The following is a 10,680-nucleotide window of genomic DNA, read 5'->3' on the forward strand; positions in this document are numbered from 1 at the left end:
GCCTTTATTACATTGAGGTGTGTCCCTTCTATTCCCAGTCTATTGAGGGTTTTTATCCTGAAGGGATGTTGCAGTTTGGCAAATGCCTTTTCTGCATCTATTGAGATGATCATATGATTCTTTCTTTCATTCTATTAATGTGGTATATCACATTTATTGATTTACATTTGTTGAACCATCCTTGTATCCCAGGGATAAATCCTACTTGGCCATGGTATATAATCTTTCTAATAAGTTCTTCAACTCAGTTTGCTAATGTTTTGTTGAGAATTTTTGCATCTATGGTCACCAGGGATATTCGTTTATAATTTTCTTTTCTTGTAGTATGCTTACCTGGCTTTGGTATCAGGGTAATTCTGGCCTCATAGAATGAGTTTGGGAGTGTTCCCGCCCCTTCCATTTTTGAGAAGAGTTGGGGAAGGATTGGCATTAATTCTTCTTTAGATGTCTGGTAGAATTCTCCTGTGAAGCCATCTTGCCCTCAAGTTTTCTGTATTGGGAGGTTTTTGATTACTGGTTCAACTTCCTTATTTATTATTGGCCTGTTCAGACTTGCTATTTCTTCCTGGTCAGTCTTGCTAGGTCGTATGATTCTAAGAAATTATTCCTTTCTTCTAGGTTATCTAATTTATTGGTGTATAACTGTTCATAGTAGTCTCTTATGATCTTATGTGTTTCTGTAGTGTCAGTTATTATCTCTCCTCTTTCATTTTTTGAGTCTTTTCTCTTTTTTCTACTAGTCTCAATAAAGATTTGTCAATTGTTTATCTTTTTAAAAAAGCAGCTCTTAGTTTCATTGATCTTTACTATTGTTTTTCTGGTCTATATTTCAATTTTTTCTACTCTGATCTTCATTATTTCCTTCCTTCTGCTAACTTTGGGCTTAATTTGTTCTTCTTTTTCTAGTTCCTTGAGGTAAAAAGCTGGGTTTTTATTTGCAATCTTTCTAATTTCTTAATGTAAGCATTTATCACTATAAACTTCCCTCTCAGAACTGCTTTTGCAGTGTTCCATAGGTTTTGGTAAGTTGTGTTTCTATTTTCATTCGTTCTGAGATATTCTTTGATTTCTCTTTTGATTTCTTCTCTGACCCATTGGTTGTTCAGGAATGAGCTGTTTAGTTTCCACAATTTGTAGAGTCTCCAGCTTTCCTCATGTTGCTGATTTCTAGTTTCATACCACTGTGATCAAAAAGATACTTGGTATGATTTCAATCTTCTTAAATTTGCTAAGACTTGTTTTATGTCCTACCATATGATCTTTCCTTGAGAATGTTCCATGTGTACTTGAAAAGATAGGTCAAAACAAACAACCACAATTCCTTGAGAACAGGGCCCATTCTGCTCCCTCTGGTACTGAGAACCTAAACTGGGAATTCAGGCTGTTATCTTCAAGGCTCTCACCAAGCTGGGGAGAGGGGAATGGGTAAGTTAAAACACCACAAAATTCTCCTACCAAGATTCAGCGTTTTGTTTTGTTTTTCTTGATTAAGCATTTCTCTGGTTGCTGTAATATTTTGATAAGTATCCAGAGTTCCAATAACGTTGATTCTGACAGTTTTTGCCAGTTTCTCTGCTGCTTTTGTGTAGAGATAGGCTTTTGGAATTCCCTACTCCTCCATTTTTGCTGACATTACTCCTAGACCATTTACACTTAATGTAATTACTGATATGGTTGGATTTATGTCTAGGGATTTTATTATTTGTTTTCTGTTTTCTCTTCCCTTTATCCTGAGTATATTTGGATTGTTTGAACATTTTTTTTTAGCATTCCATTTAAATGCGTGTGTTGTGTTTGTAATTACCTCTTTTTTTTAGTGATTGCTCTAGGGATTACAATACAATATACATATTTCCTTTTCAGGTCTGCTTAGAATAGACATTTTACCATTTTAAACAGAATGTAAAAACTTACCATCATGTAGGTTCCTTTATTCTCCCCTCCTTCTGTTGTAGTTTTAATATATTACATATACATACATTGAAAACACCATCAGAAAATATTATAATTTTTGTTTTGAACATACAACATTTTTTAAAGAACTCAAGAGCAAAAGAGTAGAATGTTAAATTAACCCAGATTTTACCATTCTGTTGTTCTTCCTTCATTCCTGATACTCCAAGTTAACTTCTGGTATCATTTCCCTTCTGTCTGAAGACATTTTTTTGGAAATTATTTTAGAACAGGTCTTCTGTCAAGGAATTCTCTTAGATTTCCTTCATCTGAAAATGTTTTTATTTCACCTTTACTCCTGAAGGGTATTTTTACTGGATACAGAATTGTATCCAATTCTGGGTTGATAGTTCTTTTCCTCTTGTACTTTAAAGATGTGATCCACTTCCTTCTGGTTTCCACAATACAATTTTTTTTTTCTGGCAGATATAAATAAAGTGAAATATGCACATATATATTAAAATATATACATCTTTTAATATAGTCACATAACATAAATACATGTAATATATAATGAAATATATAGTGAAATACACACATACAGGTGTGTATGTGTGTGTGTTTATGTATCTTCAGTTTTCAACAGTTTCATTATGATACATATAGGCATGAATTTCTTTGGTTTATCCTGTTTGGGGCTTGCTGAGATTTTGAATCTGTAGGTTTATGTCCTTTGCCAAATTTGGGAAGTTTTCAGTCATTATGTCTTCAAATTTTTTGTCTTCACTGCACTCTTTCTCCTCTCTTTATGGAACTCCAATGACATGAATGTTAGACTTTCTGGTACTGTCTTTGAGGCTCTATTCATTTTTTTAAAAAATCTTTTTCTTACTGTTACTCAGATTGGATAATTTGTACTGGCCTATCTTCAAGTTTACTTACTTACTGACTCCTCTGTCATCTCTGTTCTGCTCTTGAGCTTATCTAGTGAGTATTTGATTTTGGCTCTTATATTTTTAAGTTCTAAAATTTTAGTTTCTCTATCTTTTATTTATTTGTTAAGACTTTCTATCTTTCCATTTATTTCAAGAGTGTTAGCCTTTACCTTTTAGAGCATTTTCATTATAGCACTTTAAAATCTTTGTCATTTAATTTCAGTATCTCACCGTTGGCCTTTTTTGATCATATTTTACCATGTAAGTTGAGATTTTCCTGGATCTTTGTATGCCAAATAATTTTGTTTTGAATACTGGACATTTGAATTTTATGAGACTCTGGATCCTGTTTGAATACTATGGAGAATGTTGACATTTATATTTTAGCAGGCAATTGACTCTATTGGGCTCAGGCCACAAATTCTGACCAGCCTACTGTGGATTGTGGTTTCAATGTTAGTTCCATTTTCAAAGCCTTTTCAGCGCTGTTTAGATCTGTCCTGTATGTGCACCCTCCAGTGGTCAGTGTGAGAACAGACAGTGGTTTATTCTTTTTTTTTTTTTTTTTTTTAAACATCTTTATTGGAGTATAATTGCTTTACAATGGTGTCTTAGTTTCTGCTTTATAACAAAGTGAATCAGCTATACACATACATATGTTCCCATATGTCTTCCCTCTTGCGTCTCCCTCCCTCCCACTCTCCCCATCCCACCCTTCCAGGCTGTCACAAAGCACCGAGCTAATATCCCTGTGCCTTGCGGCTGCTTCCCCCCAGCTATCTACCTTACTACGTTTGTTAGTGTGTATATATATTCTTTAGTTTAGTTCTGAAGTCTTTGGTGTGCTGCTTAGGATCAAATCCATGCATGCTCATCTTGGGGGTGAGCCCAGGTGTTCATAAACAACTTTATGGAGTCAGTTTCTTGAGTGCTGCCTTCTCCACAATCTCTTTGGTACTTTTAGGTTCTCTGGGGCTCCTCTTTTTGGTTCTCTAGCCAAAAACCTGGAGTTTCAATTACTTTGCTTTGTTGCGTACGTCCTGCATCCAGGGCTAAGTGGTAATAAGATGGAGAAAGAGAAAGAGAGCAAATGAAAGAGGAGAGCAGTTAGATTTGTCCCGATCTCTTGATACACCTCCAATCAGAACAAAGGTTTCTCTCCCTCAGAATTTTAGGCGCCTGAAAGCCTCAGACTGCAGCAGGAATGTTAGGGGGCTGGGGCATGAGAGAATGGAGAAAAAAATTTAAAGGGGTATTTCCTCACTCTCTCTGAGCATTAGGAGTTCCTTTCCCATTCTTCAAACCAGAACTAGAAGGGTTCTCCTAGAGTTTTCACTGTCTGTGGTCCAGTTACCCACTTTCAGGTTTCAGGATGCTTTGAGTCTGGCCCAGGGAATACTGGAGGGAAAATGGAAAACTCACCCCTAGTCCAATGGTACTCCAAATTCTGCTTTTCTTCCCCAATTCACCTGCTATTATTTACTCTTGAAAGTCTTCCATGCATCTTGTCTAGGTTTTAATGTTGCATTCACTGGGAGAGACAGGGAGGAGGATATTTACTCTATGTTACCTAGTTCACTCCTTTTTACTGCCAAGTGGTATTCCACTGTATAAATACGCTACAATCTATTTATCCATTCTCTTATTAATGGTCATTTTTGTTGTTTCCAGTTTCTGTCTTTTACAAATTAAGCAGCAATAAACATTCATGTACAAGTCTTTGCGTGAACACATACTTTCGTTTATTTTGCATACATACCTAGGAATGGAAAGCCTAGATTATATGGTAGGTGTATATTTAACTTTCTAGGAAAATGCCAAAATGTTTTCCAAAGTAGTTGTATCATTTTACATTCTGTCAGCAGCTGAGGAGCATTCCAGCTGCTCCATATCATTACACAATACTTGGTGTAGTCTTTTTCATTTAGCCTTCTTAGTGGATGTGTAGTGGTATTTCACTGTGGTTTCAGTTTGCATGTCCTTAATGACTACTGATGTTGAGCATCTTTTCATGTGCTTATCTGCCATATGCATATCTTCTTTGGTGAAATACCCATTCAAATCTTCTGGCCATTAAAAAATGTGTTGTCTTCTTATAATTGAGCTTTAAGCCTTCTTTATATATTCTATATACAAGTCAATTTATCAGACATATGATTTGCAAATATTTTCTCTCATTCTTCAGCTCTGTTTGGCTTCCCCTCCATACTCTATCTGGATCCACTCCCTGTTATATCCATTGATACTACCACCACCCTGGTTCATCTCTCCTGGATCATCCTCCTACTCTGGCCTCCCCATGGTCTTCTTGCTTCCACACTTGCAGAAAGACTTGGACTAGACCACAGTCCAATCGGCAAACAGCAGCTAGTGAGCATTTAAAAATGCACACTGAATCATTTCACCTCCATACATAACATCATACAAAGGCTCTCCATTCCCTTGGCATACGCTCAAGCCCCAAATGCCCCACATTACCTGACCAATGCCTATCTTACTGGCCGCACCTTCTATCATTCTCCCCCGCTTGGCTGCCATGCTGCAGTCACAAGAATCTTTTTCCTTAAACACACTGAGTTTGTTCTCTTCCCAAGACCTTTGCACTAGCTATTCCTTCTGCCTGGAGTGCTCTTCACTGTTTTGCACACTGCTGCCCCTTCTGTCATTTAGAAAGTTAAAATATCATCCCTTTAGACAGATATTCTTTTTTTTTTTTTAGACAGATATTCTTTGAACACAAAATCTAAAGTTGCTGCTTCCATACTGTCTATGACATCATGCTATTTTATTTCTCTGCAGAAGTTATCACAGTATGACACTCTCCTTGTTGTTTGTTGCCTGCCTTCACTAGAATATGAGTTTCATGGCAGCAGGGACTTCATCTTATTCATTTCTATATCCCTAGTGTCTAGAACCATGCCTGGCACATAGCATAGGCTCAATAAACTCTTGTTGAATGTCTGTGCCCATAGCACCTACCTCTGTGCCTGTCACCTGGCTAGAGAGTAAATGTTTGTTGTCTGAATTTGTCAAGTAATCCATCCCCGTGGCACCAATGATCAAAAGTATCCCTGGGCTAGAAGAGGGAGAGAAAAGACACATGTGCAGGAAAAGGACAAGAGAAAAATTGCAGAGAAGCTTGAGAGAAGATCAATTCCTCTAGAAGTGTTTTGGGAGCTTTGTGACAGAGTTGTCATGTCCCTGGCTCTGGTGTGGGCTCCCACCCAAGGGACAGTCCTACTTTGGTTGCTAGGGCTGTTAGGCCCACACAGAATGCACATGAGGTAATGGTGTACTTCGTAGGCACAGCCCAGAAGGCCTTCCCAAGGCTTGCTTGTTAAAGGAAATTAGACCCTTTTGACCTAATCCAATGTTCACTCTGATCCTGTGCTTCCGGGGGGCTGCAAGTTGATTTTCCCATCCCATAATCCTCAGCACGGTGGGCCAGCCCTCCCACGAACGGGTGATAGCTCACTGCTCCCAGGGCCCTCACCCTCTCTTGGGCCATGTGGCACCAGGCCTGCTGGCCGAGCTGGCACCCAGGGAGCGTACGCAGTTTTAGCACACAGCATCCGTTTCTTCTCTTCAAGGATCCTCCTGTAGGCCTCATCTCTCCCTGAGAGCCTGGTAGTTGAGTGCTCTGAGGAGTCTCTGTGAGGAGCTTACATTGTCCTGCTGCATCAAGATGGCTGCTAAGGTCACACCTGGGCCACGGTGAGGAACTGCTCTCCTGAGCACAAGGCCCTCTCTAGGGCCTGTCTCAAAGAGAACAGCAGACACCTACACTGTTTTGGCCTGGGAAACAAGTTTACTGGGGGTCAAGACTGCTGCCTGGGCTCCAAGGAGACAGGTGAGGCCTCACTGTAACCAAGAGTCACGATGTAAACAAACTCCCAGAAGCCTCTTATCTGAGGTGGGGACTCCAGATGCCAGGGCTATGGGAGAGCACGACTTGTCGGGGAAAGCCACCTTCTTTTTTAGTGGCAGAAACTTCTGGGAAGTGGCTGCCCAGGGTGTGGCCCTGTTTGTGGACTTTATGGCTCAGAGATAGGGGGACTGAGGTGGCACATGTGGGGTTCTCTCACTCCTCTGTCCGCTGGGCATCTCACTGCATGTCAAATTGGCCCCTGTGTCCGAGGCACTGGCCTGGGGCTCAGGAGGAGAATGAGTCAGATAAGGTTTGAATCTGAGAAGCCAGGCAGCTGCTCATGGGCTCTCTGATTCTTGTTCTCTGACATGTCCCTGTCTCCATTCTCAGCCTGGATTGGACAGTTGGGGTAGGAATTCTGTCTGGGGATGACTCTTCTTTTTAGAATGCCTAAGGCACTGTCCCCTCACAAGCTTATCCCTTGGCCCTCAGTCCCAGGGCAAATCCCTCTAGGGACCAGGGGGGCTGCTCTGGGAGAACCTGATGGGGCTCCTGAGCCCACCTGAGGAGATGTGTGCTCTGTCTAGGATGCAGGCCTTCTTGGGCCATGACACCAGGGGAGAGGACAGGGTCCTCTTTCTCTCGCCTCCCCCAGCAGTCACCTTAGTAAACCCCAACTCTCCCTTTTCTTGGAGTCTGCTAAAGGTTACAGACCAGGAAGCAGGTGCTTTGTTTACCAGGTGGCACCCGCCTATCTACCTTAGCCAAAGTCCATCCTCAATCCCTGCTCCCACCCTTTGAGCCAGTATTGTCCATGCACGCTTTTCTCTTCCCTAGACCCTGAGGAGGGTGCTATCCAGCAGGGGGCGCTGCTGCCACAGGGTCAGAGCTTCCAGAGGGCTGGGGCTTGGGAGCAGAACTGCTAATCCTCTAGCAGGTGGACATGGGGGTGGACTCTGGACCTGCTGGATAGCAGAGGGATGATGAATTGATAGACACACCCCATCCAGCAGTGAGGCGTCCTCATCCGGCCTTCCTTACCTGCTGTACCCAGACGCAGTGTCCAAAGGGCAGGGCCGAGCAGTGCTGGTATGTTGTTTCTGGTTCTGGCTGTGATCACCAGCGACCTGGGCATTCCTGGGGCAAACTGTGAGTTTTGACCTCCTGCCCTACTCTTTAGCTCAATGCCCTCAGTTCCCCAGACTCACAACCTAAGACCGAAGCAAAGGCCCCTTAGGCAGAGTGGGGGTTTCCCTACACTTCTCCCAGAATGGGGAACCTAGGGAAGGACTGAGAAGGATCTTGCTCCAACCCATCTCACATCCTGACCATCCACGGATCCTGCTCTCAACCAGGCCCACTTCTCTCTATCCCCTATGGCCAGAGCCCTAAGCCACAGGGAGCTACCTGAGCTGCCTCCTATCCAGTGTGCAGCAGGGTACCAGACTAGGGCGATGCAAGCAGGGGCCTATGGTACAACATTTAAGGAGGCACTCACTCTCATGGTCATGCAAGAACAGAGGTGCATGAGTTTTCTAAAGCACAGGTCAGACTCCCTGTTACCCTCACAGGGCCTGGCCTAGAGTTTACTTCAACAAACATCTGATGACAGACCTTGGTTCTCCAGAAGGAGAGAAACCATGGCTCTCACCCCACAGAGCCCTGTCTGCCGGGATCAAGTCCATACTCCTGAGGAGCATTCAAGCTTCTTCACAGTGTGGCCCCTGTTGGCTGGTCCAGCCTTAGTCCCTAAAGCAGCCATACAAGGCCACACCACAGTGTAGGATCTGTCCTGTACTTCTGAGCCTCCAGGCTTTTGCTTGGGCTGCTCCTACATCCTAAACACCCTCTTCCACTGCTGACTCATCATCCTTCAAGGCCCTGCTGAATGCCAGCTCCTCAGAGTGGCTATCTGCGACACCGGCTGAGATAAATTGCTCCTGTCCCCACACCCCAGCATTGCTGCTCCTTCACCTCACACTCCAGGTAGGACAGACACCTGTCATCCTATGATCGAGTACACTTACTAAGTGCCTACTGTTTGCACGGGTTGTGCTGGGTGCCAGGGAAATGGCTCTGAGTGTAATAACCACATCTCTTGTCCTTGGAGAGTTCACATCCAGCTTAGTGGTGGGGACCGTGCCTACTCACTTCTAAGTCCCCCTGCATGGCTGGCGAAGGCACAGGCCTGAGCAACATTCTGTGACCATCAGAATGACCCCTAAGTCTTCAGCCTTCTGGAGTTACCACTCCACTAAAAACAAAGTAATACATGTATGCTCCAGCCCATGAGGCTGTGGGAAGCCTTCTCCAATGTTCTTGAGGGTTCTCGAGGAAGGGAGACTAGCTTTTGTTTCCTGGGGGTGGCCAGTCACCTGAAGCCTCCTGGCTCAGAGCTCCTTCTCCCAGCAAACCCTGGTCCATTTTGCCCCCCAGTATGGACCCAGTCCACTGAAATACTCCCAGAGCAGCATTTCACATTGGCTATCTGACATGGTGACATGCTCATTATAGTCTCTCACTTGCCAAACTGGAGGGCAGACAGTCATGCTCTCTCTGGACTAGCCAGGCAGGTGGGTCTCTGCTGACCTTTCATCCCTCCTCCCAGTCAGTCAGTCAGCCAACAGATACTTCCTGAGGACTTACTCATGCAGAGAAAGGACTGGAACCTCTCACACCTGGCTGAGGTTCTATCTAAATTGAGGCCCTTTGTGGACCTACCTTCCAGGAGAGGAAGAGAGACCCTACCTGATGTTAACAGCTCCTTCCCCTTGTTAAGTGGTTGGCTGGCCCTTGTCACTAGACTCCCAGTCCCCCTGCAGGACCAGGAGAGGACACACATGTGAACAGGGCGATGGGAAAGAGAGCAAAGATCCTCTTGGAAGGAAAGAACCAGACAGAAATGACCACAGTGCTACTCAGGGAAGCCATGTCCCTCCCTTCCTCCCTCCCTTTGGGGGCATCCATGAGTTTCTGTGAAAACTGTCTGTTGCCAAGACCATCTCAGGGAAAACGTGCATGCTGCTGAGACAATCTGAAACCATCGTCCATCTATCCATCCCCATCCATGCCACACTGGTTCATAGGGCACCTGCTGTGCTCAGCCAAGGCTGGATCTGGAGGCTACAGCAGTGAACAGGACAGAACACCCACTGGACCAACCCTTCTTCTCTTGCCTCTTGCCCTGCTTTCCTTCTATGAATGTTCCTATAACTCAGTACTTGCTGAGTCCAAGCTACAAAAACATATTCCTGTTGATATTTTCTAGCTTAAGCTACATCTACTGTTTCTAAAATATGACCTCAAATGGAGCCCAACACAGACACTCTGAAGATCAGGTCCTCCACCAAGTCCAATTTATGGGCTAGGATCAGGGTTGGGTTCTCTGCCTCAAAGATACTATTTGGACTAGGCAGAGGAACAGCATCAGTGGGTCCAGACTTGAGCCCAGGAGAAGGAGAGGACAAGACCCTATTTGGTCTGGGACTGCTGCCATGGTCCCTGGACCCCTTAGGGGCACCCCCTCACTGTCTTAAGCCTTATTTCCAGGGCAGCCCCTGGAGTCGGGATTCCCAGGCTGAGTCACCAGGGTTACCAGGGGCTGTGCTCATAGCACATGCTCCACTCTTGCAGCATTTGGAGTTTCCCTGGCCCCCTCCCAGGCCAACCACCCAGATCCTGAGCCTGGACCAGAGGAAATCAATGCTGGACTGGACAAGGAATGCTTAAGGGTCTGTCTGCCCCTCCACTGGCTAACTGGCTCCCTCCAGAGTGGCCACCACTGCTAGCTGCCCCACCCTCAGCTCCTCTGGACTGAGGGAGCTCTACTTGTTTGATGTTTCTTTCCAAGAGCCATGTTCTTCAGGCTGTAAGTAAGGAGATCCCTACGTAGGAGCTCAAAAGCAAGAATTTGGGAAATATGGGCTTGCAGGCAGCCCTGCTCACCTTAACAGCAGCTATTACTGTGGTCTGAAGAGGTCAGGG

This window comes from Neophocaena asiaeorientalis, unplaced genomic scaffold (genome assembly GCF_003031525.2).
Source record: "Neophocaena asiaeorientalis asiaeorientalis breed wild unplaced genomic scaffold, Neophocaena_asiaeorientalis_V1.1 scaffold599, whole genome shotgun sequence".
NCBI lineage: Eukaryota > Metazoa > Chordata > Mammalia > Artiodactyla > Phocoenidae > Neophocaena > Neophocaena asiaeorientalis.